The following is a 10,072-nucleotide window of genomic DNA, read 5'->3' on the forward strand; positions in this document are numbered from 1 at the left end:
AAGGCACTGTTCATCACCAAACTGTAATTGGATTGTTGGGAGAAGTTGCTCTCGGAAGATGTTTTTGTACCATTCTTTATTCATGGCTGTGATCTCAGGCAAAATTGTGAGTGAGCCCACTCCCTCACTAAGAAGCAACTCAACACATGAGTGGTTTCAGGATGCTTTACTGTTGGCATGATACAGGACTGATGGTAGCGCTCACCTTTTCTTCTCTGGAAAAGCTTTTTTCTAGATGCCCCAAATCAATCAAAAGTGGATTCATCAGAGAAAACTTTACCCCAGTCCTCAACAGTCCAATCCCTGTACCTTCTGCAGAATATCAGTCTGTCCCTGATGTTTTTTCTAAAGACAAGTGACTTCTTTGCCATCCTTCTTGGCACCAGGCCATCCTCCAAAAGTCTTCGCCTCACCGTGTGCAGATGCACTCACACCTGCCTGCTGCCATTCCTGATTCCTGAAAAAGCTTTGCACTGATGGTGCCCCATGAACACAGTAGCACAGTTATTTAAATTTTTATTTGAGCAAAAATAATTTGAATCTATTTGAGTTTTAAATCAATGTCAAAAATTCAGAACTCATTTGTCAACTTATTTCTTCTCATTGCTGTGTTTTAGAAAGATGAAGATGTCAGGTATCCACCTGCCATGCCCCCTTCGGTGGCTGCCATGCCTCCGCTCTTATTGAAGCTCCCGGCTTCAATCACACACACCTGGTTCCTTCCGGACTCCACTATCCTGTACTGGCTGCGCTTTTCCTCCCAGCGCATCTCGGATGAGCTACGCTGCTCCCAAAGCTCACCTTGCACTCTCTCAGCTTCCTAAGGACTGCCGTGTGTGTGTGTGTGTGTGTGTGTGTGTGTGTGTGTGTGTGTGTGTGTGTGTGTGTGTGTGTGTGTGTGTGTGTGTGTGTGTGTGTGTGTGTGTGCGCTTGCGTGTATATCTCTCCCTCACTCTAGTCATTAAATCCGGGCGAGCTGTACTCCGGCTTCCGCCTCCCATTCATTCGCTCCCTGACAGAAGAAGCCTTCATGATGATATTTTACGTTTGTATTTGTTTATTTAATGAATCTATTTGTTTTAATTAATTAATTAATTAATTTTAAATACAAACAAATATATGTTAAATGCAATCATACAATTTTATAAAAAAAATCTACTTTTATTAAATTACTGTTAAACAAACAATTTCTTTTGTCAATTTAATTCCATATAAAAGTGTTAAATACATAAAAAAACAAATGTAACTCTTTAATAATACATTAGTACTGTATGTTATGCCAAGTACACATGCCAACATTGGGATGTTTTGCCAGATCAATTAAGTCTCACACTATTACTTTACAAAGCTTCAGGATGCGTAACTCCTAAAGACTGTACAATAACAAAGGCTACACAAAAGCATATTAAAACAGCCACATCATTATTTAAGTATCTGCTCACTGTATTTTCATGTAAAACAAATATTTTACATGTTAAAAGTCATAAAATCTTTTGTCTTTTTTAGAACAATATTATTTTAATCAAATGATAGCAATTATTCATATCTCTCTCTCTCACACACACACACACACACAAACACACACTGTGTAAACAGAAGCTAACCAAACTAACCAAAGGTCCTCACAAAGTAACATTTGTAGATTTTCATCACTTTGGGGACTTTTTCTATATTACTATTAATAGATGTTTGTGAGGTAAAAGGAATAAAACACTTTGGGATGTTGTTATAGGAAATCCATCAACTTTGCAGTGATGACAGAACCTCGGCTTCATGGAGGCCACATGGCACCACTCTTTACCTGATTATTTCTCTGTAAGTGCAGAACTCTGTGTTTCTTTTCCTCACAATATAAAACCAGACAAAAGCAGAAAAAAGTTTAAATAACATTGTTTTTTTTTCCTTTCTTAAATTTCAGCAGTTTTTATTTATGCTCATTTCATTCAATTTTTTCTTTTATATTTATTCACATTTACATGAAATCACTTGTCACTGTGTGCTGTAATATTTTTGCTGGAAATTGCAATAAAGTAAGTGCTTAAAATTTATGCATTGTTTTCTTAATGTACTTATTTAACTTTAACACATTAATTTCTTTCAGCTTCTTCCATTAGGGGTCTCCACAGCAGATCCTCCACATGTTTGATTTGGCATGTTTTACACTGGATGCCCTTCCTAACGGGACACTCCCCATTTATCCGGGCTTGGGACTGGCATTAAGAGTGGCTGGGGTCGGTTCCCTGACCGGGGATCGAACCCGGGCCGCAGCGGTGAGAGCGCCGCATCCTAACCACTAGACCACCAGGGGACCCGGGACTGAACTTTAACACTTATTTTATCAAATGTCTCTTTCATTATGTGGGCCATGTTTTGTTTTAATTGATGTTTATATATATATATATATATATATATATATATATATATATATATATATATATATATGTATATATATATGTATATGTATGTATGTATGTGTGTGTGTGTGTGTATATATATATATATATATATTAATATTAAGTGGGATAAAATTTTATATATATAACAGTAATAATAATAATAATAATGAGGATGATAATAGGTTCAGCAGGTTCACAGAATAATTCACGAGTCACTGTTCTATGAACAATAAAACATTTTAATTTTAATTACTGAAAATGCTACAAAAATGTCACATGATAAAAAATAATAATGCAAACACACAAAGACAAAAAATATTATTTACAAATTATGTACATATTAGTAAGGGTATTTAACAACAAATACAAACATTTATGATTAAAAAGTTCCAAAGTGGGTTTAAAAAAACCAACCAAATAATAAACAACAATAGATACAAATATTAAATCCACAAAAATAGAATCATGGATGCAGATGAAGGACTGGCTGAAGGAGATGAACTTTGACTACCAGGCTGTAAAGACACATATTGTATATTATGAACTTAAGCATAATAATGATGATGATAATGACATATGAAGATCTTTTTAAATGACAGGAATCTGCATTGGTACATTTACATTAGGTTTGGCTGCTGAATTGTTGCTGAAGGATTCACCAAACCGTGACTTTGTAAACTAAAAAAGAGAGGCGACAGAACAGACTGACATTCATGTAAAATCACACGTGCTGGAAATGTAAAGATCTGATTTCCCTTTTTGAAGAAAACACAAATAATCTTCTATCCAATAAAAGACAATATGACTATAAAAGGCTTTGGGGACCTTCCAGAGATAATTGCGTGTGGAGTAAATACTGAAATATGAAAATAATGAATGAGCAGTGATAATGTAAGTGCAGGCTGTATAATGGTGGGGGTGGAGGTAGAGGGCGCTACAGCAGTAGGAGTGGAGTAAAGCAGGTGGAACACTTGCAGCAGGTGGAACACTTACGACCTGGTAAAAGAACAATAAAGAGTGTGGAAAACAGGTTTTATTCACCTTTTAGTCTTGGTATTTTTTACAGATCTAAATAAGAAGAAACATTGCAAAATCTAACATTCACACATTAATATGTTTAATCCACAATCATCTCTGTACACTAGTGAGAGTCTGAGGGCAGAAGTCAAGTGATATGAAGATCTATAAATATAACACACTTTAACACATTAGAGCAAAATCCAAAGTCTTTTACAATGATCTCAGTGCTTCCACTATTTGATCGCTGGATGAGACATGGGAATAGATAAAGCAGACATTGTTATATATGATTAGGGATGTAAACTGTAGCAGCGGTGCATGAGTGGAGGCGGAGCCGGACGGAACGAGCGGTAAGAAACACCTGCAGCTGATGAGACTAATCAGTGCTCTATTTTAGTCTGGTGACCCCAATAAAAGAAAAAACACGAACCTCCGAGAGAGACACCAAGCAGAGAGACAAGCGGAAGGTCGCTGAACGGGAAATAAACACGGGCGGGCGCTGGTGGAAGGCGTGTGGGCCATAATATAAACTTCGGTGGATGCAAAGAAAAGGCTGGTCGGTGCACGAGGAAACTCGAGCGCTAAAGTTTGGTCACAAATATAAGTTCACAGTGATGTGACATGAAAGAGATGATTACCTGAAAATCTGAAATGAACACTTTCTCACTCTGTACAAAAAAAGACCTTTAGGTTATGGGAAATGTGTTTAATCATCTTCTATTATACATTTTTGTCAGCACAAACCTTATGAAACAGATCAAACCATTTCTTCTGGTGGGGAGCAGGTATGTTTCCAGCTTCAGAGAATAACCCCAGTGCTGCCAAACCGCAGCAGACGAGACGTCCACTCATCATCCTCTACCACAACAGACGAGACGTCCACTCATCATCCTCTACCACCACAGACGAGACGTCCACTCATCACCTCCTAAAGCCTAAAGATGACAGCATGTGAGGCAATATACTGCACAGCTCACAAAAAAACACAATAATGTAAATGTAATGCACGTATGAGAATGTTTTAAGATACATGAATTTGTTGTTGTTTATGTCGTTAACGCAGCATATAATAAGAGATAGTAGCTTGAAAAGTGATGCAATGAACAACTACCATGCGAAAAAATACATTAATACACAATATCACACGCAAAAAAGTTCTTTCTAATGATCTGTTCTTTATGTTAATGCAGTTCATTGTAAAATACAGTAACACATGAAGTGCTGCAATATATTAGTACATCATGATCACCAAAGATCATAAAAACAACCATAACAACACCATAATAGACAATAAAATACAGGAAAATATGCACAAGTCTATTGTGGTTAATGTGTTTTGTCATGCAGTTCATTTTACCTAGTTTACTTTCCTCAAAGTCTAATTCCAGAGAATATACCTGTCGTGGACTACAGTTGAACGCCTGGAGAATAAAAGATGGACAAACTTACGCCATTGGCTGAGTGCTTTCATGGAACAAGGCGGAACAGACTATGTGCCGGTGAGGTCAGTCACTAGAGCATGAGACTCCTAATCTCAGGGTCGTGGGTTCGAGCCCCACGTTGGGTGTGGACCCCTTTTGCATGGTCGCGCTGAGACGACAAAGTTTTGTGTTCGTTGTTGACGCCTCCGAATCTGTTCAGCTTTGGTTAATCCGCTGGTAATCACCGAGTCTCGGCCGTGTGTGTGCGTGTGTGTGTGTGTGGTCACGTGACAGCACATGCTAAAAATCCTTTTGTTTGTCAAACAGGGTGACATATAAAAGATATTAAGTTATAGATGATGAAGTGCCATAGATATACATTTCCTGCATTGAACATTATTTTTATTTTATATATAAATACATGAAATCAGTCCTGGAGCAATCCAGAAAAGTACTGGGTGGAACGCCACATGTCTCATGAGTTTATATTTCAAATTTTATGAAGATTTTCATAACAAATAAGATTCCTACAAACATTTATTTGAGACTGTCTGATCCTTTTCTCCCTCCCCCTGTTTGAGATGAATAATCAACTCAGGTGATTATTCATACTCTATTCATACAGTCTGCATATTAATGAATTGCTGACCATTAAAGGCTTTTGTTCTACATGTTTGGGGCTATTGATATTGATTTGGCATTCATATTGATGGCCAGGTAGCCAGACAAGCTATTGTTCTTCAGTCATGGCCATTCATATTGATGTCTGGCCATTCCAATCTCAACAATACACACACACACACACACACACACACACACACACACAAACTTACTTTTCAAGCATTTCTCTTATAAAAACAAACAGGCAATAAAACCAATAAAATCGTATAAAGCTATAAGGGGAGATTTATTGTAACTTCCAGATGTAGAGCTCCATGTCTCTGTTGTTACTACGCCCCCAAAAAAAGTCTTCTGCTTTTTGTGCAAATCTCAGATAAAACAACTTATTTGATTGTCCATTTTTTTTCATTGTTTTCTTTTTTTTTTTGTAAACAAAGTCCAGTTAGCACGAGCTTTAAACAGCTGTTTGTGTTGACCTGAGAGCCGCATCACTTCCTGGTTCATCACTGCTTCTTCGCTGCTTCAACCAGTAATAGTTTGTAAAGCGTAATAAAACCAAGCCTCACACACGTGGAGAATAAAATCCTCCCATATATCGTTAGAATCCTGCACTGATGGACAATGTAGCAGGACATCCTGCACAATGTCCTGCTACATTGTCCATCAGTCATTTTGTTTCCATAATGCTACTGGCTGGAAATAAAAGGTTTGAAATGAGAGGCGTAGCATAAAAAAACATGGCGACACCTGGGGGGTATTCCAGAAAGCAGGTTATGTGACATACCTGGGTATGTTTAAGGGTAAGTTCGTGGATAACCTCAACTTTCGGTTCCAAAAACGGAGGTAACTTTCTGGGTATGTATGTAACCATAGCAACTGACTCTCTGAAGATAACCTGCTCGGGAGCAGGTTATGTTTCAGTGTAACTTCGGCGTGCCTTTTGATGAGGATCCTTTGGACGTAGAAGCACAAATTATACGAGGTCTTTTTCGTCGGGAGAGGGTTATAACACCGCGTATTGATGTTTGCATACCCTAATGAATATTTGAAAGAGCGTTATCGTTTCTCAAAAGATTCATTAGTTTATTTAACGTCTTTTAAAACCGCATATCGCAAATGTGACAAATCATGTTCTGCGCTTAGCGCAGGAAAAATTTTGTACAGTGTGGGCGATTCAGAGCATGTGGGAAAGGCGACTGTGTGTAAAGCCGTTCGTACAGTATGTCTGGCACACATATATATATATATATATATATATATATATATATATATATATATATATATATATATATATTTTTTTTTTTTTATATTTAGTCATATTATTTATATCTATACATGTATTCATTATGCGCACACACACTTCATACTTCCATAACTTTCTGTTTCAGGGTTTCCAAATGTAATTAGGTGCATTGATGGCACTCACATTCCTATTAAAGCTCCACCAATAAATGAGGGAGACTGTGTTAATAGGAAATCTATTCATAGCATCAATGTGCAGGTAACAACTTAATTTTTTCCCTTTTTAAAATCATTGAAGTCATTACTTTTTCCACTAACTAGGTAATATGTGAGGCAACCCAAATCATTACCAATGTTGAGGCAAAATGTCCAGGATCTGTGCATGATGCAAGAATTTACCAGACATTTCAGCAGGGTATGTTTTGCTTTATACAATTGTTTTTTTTTTTTTCCTTTTTACTACATTTGTGTTGTACATTTCAATCATTACAGGACAGTACAATGGTTACTTGCTGGGGGACAGAGGATCCTTGTCTGCCCTATTTAATGACACCCTACCCTGAACCTGAGCCTGGACCACAGACACGGTTTAACCTGCCTCACAGCCGAACACGGGCCAAGGTGGAGATGACTATAGGGATCCTCAAATCTCAGTTTCAGAGTCTGCGTGGGCTCCGGGTTAGTCCAGAGAGGGCATGCGACATTATAGTAGCGTGTGTTGTGCTTCACAATATTGCCACTATAAGAGAAGAGAGCCACCCTCCTTGTATTGAGAAAGATGGCCCAGAGGAACACCTACAGATTTTAGAGGCCAACAGAGACAGAAGACTTTTGAGAGACAGGGTCTGTCAAAATCACTTTTATTAATTTTTTTCACTGGTCTGCCAGGCAGTTTATTTCTTTATTTCCTGAAAAACAATAAAATAAAATTCAATAAAATGTTTTTTTATATTGCTTTTTTCACTCACTCACACTCACTCACTCACTCACACTCACTCACACTCACTTTTAACATGCAACAGATTATTATTCAGACAAGTTCTTACCTTAAGGCGATGCTCCAGTAATTCAATTTCCAGTGCTGCTTTTTTAATGAGGAGTCTTTTCTCTTCCATTTGAAGCGGTATAAGGTCCATCTCCATGTCACTTTTTCTTATTTGTTTTTAAAGATGGACCTTATACAGCTCCTTTGCTGGCAACTAGGAAGGTGGAAAAAATGTAATGAATGAAATTGTTTGGTCAGACAATAAAATTCAAATATGGACACCTGGACACAAATTCTTACCCTGCTTAGATTGTGTGCTGAGGTTGAAGGACCTTCATCTGTGGGCAAATCCCTAGGTATGTACTGTGAAAGGACAATGACAGTTTGTTACTCTAATGCAAAAAGGGGCCATACATTATAATGGTATGCATCATACCTCAGTGGATCTACCAACATTGTCCACTTCTGTCACAGCAGATGTGGTCTCTTCATCGTCATCATCTTCATCCTTCTTCTTCTTCTTTCGGCTGCTCCCATTAGGGGTCGCCACAGCGGATCATCCGTCTCCATACCACCCTGTCCTCTACATCTGCCTCTTTTACACCAACTACCTGCATGTCTTCCCTCACCACATCCATGAACCTCCTTCTTGGCCTTCCTCTTTTCCTCCTACCTGGTGGCTCCATCCTCAGCATTCTTCTACCAATATAATTCATGTCCCTCCTCTGCACATGTCCAAACCATCTCAATCTCGCCTCCCTCACCTTGTCACCAAAACATCCTACATGCGCTGTCCCTCTAATAAACTCATTTCTAATCTTATCCATCCTCGCCACTCCCAACGAAAACCTCAACATCTTCAGCTCTGCTACCTCCAGCTCCACCTCCTGTCTTTTACTCAATGCCACTGTCTCTAATCCATACAACATCGCAGGTCTCACCACAGTCCTATAAACTTTCCTTTCATTTTGCAGATACCCTACTATCACAAATCACTCCTGTCACTCTTCTCCACCCACTCCACCCTGCCTGCACTCTTTTCTTCACTTCTAACACACTCTCCATTACTTTGCACTGTTGACCCCAGGTACCTGAATTCCTCCACCTTCTGAAGCTCTTCTCCTGCAACCGCACCACTCCACTGCCCTCCCTCTCATTCACACACATGTATTCTGTCTTACTCCTACTGAGTTTCATTCCCCTTCTCCAGCGCATATCTCCACCTCTCCAGGCTCTTCTCAACCTGCTCCCTACTCTCACAACAAATCACAATATCATCCGCAAACATCATAGTCCAGGGAGACTCCTGTCTGACCTCGTCCGTCAACCTGTCCATCACCACTGCAAACAGACAAGGGCTCAGGGCCGATCCTTGATGCAGTCCAACCTTCACCCTAAACCAGTCTGTCGTACCTACTGCACACTTCACTGCTGTCACACTGTCCTCATACATGTCCTGCACCACCCTCACATACTTCTCTGACACACCTGACTTCCTCATACAATACCACAACTCCTCTCTTGGCACCCTGTCGTAGGCTTTCTCTAAATCCACAAATACACAATGCAATCCCTTCTGTCCTTCTCTATACTTCTCAACTTAATTCCCCTGTAGTTACTGCAGGTCTGCACATCTCCTTTATGCTTAAAGATCGGTACCAGCACACTCCTTCTCCATTCCTCAGGCATCTTCTCACCTTCCAAAATCCTGTTAAACAATCTGGTCAAAACCCACTGCCATCTCTCCTAAACATCTCCACGCTTCTACCGGTATGTCATCTGGTCCAACTGACTTTCCACTCTTCATCCTCTTAATCGCTGCTCTCACTTCCTCCTTACTAATCCTATCTACATCCTGCTTCACCAACTCCACATCATCCAACCTTCTCTCTCTGATTTTCCTCATTCATCAGCTGCTCAAAATACTCCCTCCACCTTCTCAACACACTCTCCTCACTAGTCAACACATTTCCTCTCCATCCTTTACTGCTCTAACTTGCAGTACATCCTTTCCAGCTCGGTCCTCTGCCTGGCCAATCTGTATAAATCCTTTTCTCCTTCCTTAGTGTCCAACCTCTCATACAGCTCCTCATATGCCTTTTCCTTGGCTTTCACCACATCCTCTTAACCTGCTGCCGCATCTCCTTGTACTCCTGCCTACTTTTCTCATCACTCTGTCTATCCCACTTCTGTTTTGCCAACCTCTTTCTCCTTATGCTCTCCTGCACTTCCTCATTCCACCACCACGTCTCCTTGTCTTCCTTTCTATTTCCAGATGTCACACCAAGTACTTTTCTAGCTGCCTCCCTCATCACTCCTGCAGTAGTTGCCCAATCATCCAACACCTCCTTAACACCACTGAGCCTCTCTCTGACCTCTTCCCTGAA

At 39.6% G+C, this 10,072-nt stretch overlaps 2 long non-coding RNA genes across 2 annotated transcripts; both read right to left on the minus strand.

The window, feature by feature from the left end:
* Positions 1-2,897: 2,897 nt before the first annotated feature.
* On the minus strand, positions 2,898-5,107 carry LOC124383031. Its single transcript, XR_006925194.1, has 5 exons — positions 4,866-5,107; positions 4,161-4,351; positions 3,847-3,997; positions 3,106-3,392; positions 2,898-3,074 (listed from the first exon to the last, which is right to left on the minus strand). It is a non-coding gene; the product is annotated as an uncharacterized LOC124383031 (long non-coding RNA).
* Positions 5,108-7,026: 1,919 nt separating this feature from the next.
* LOC124383042 lies at positions 7,027-8,190 on the minus strand. Its single transcript, XR_006925206.1, has 4 exons — positions 8,122-8,190; positions 7,986-8,048; positions 7,747-7,899; positions 7,027-7,608 (listed from the first exon to the last, which is right to left on the minus strand). It is a non-coding gene; the product is annotated as an uncharacterized LOC124383042 (long non-coding RNA).
* Positions 8,191-10,072: the final 1,882 nt, after the last annotated feature.

The sequence above is a fragment of the Silurus meridionalis genome, chromosome 3, assembly GCF_014805685.1.
Source record: "Silurus meridionalis isolate SWU-2019-XX chromosome 3, ASM1480568v1, whole genome shotgun sequence".
Classification (NCBI taxonomy): domain Eukaryota; kingdom Metazoa; phylum Chordata; class Actinopteri; order Siluriformes; family Siluridae; genus Silurus; species Silurus meridionalis.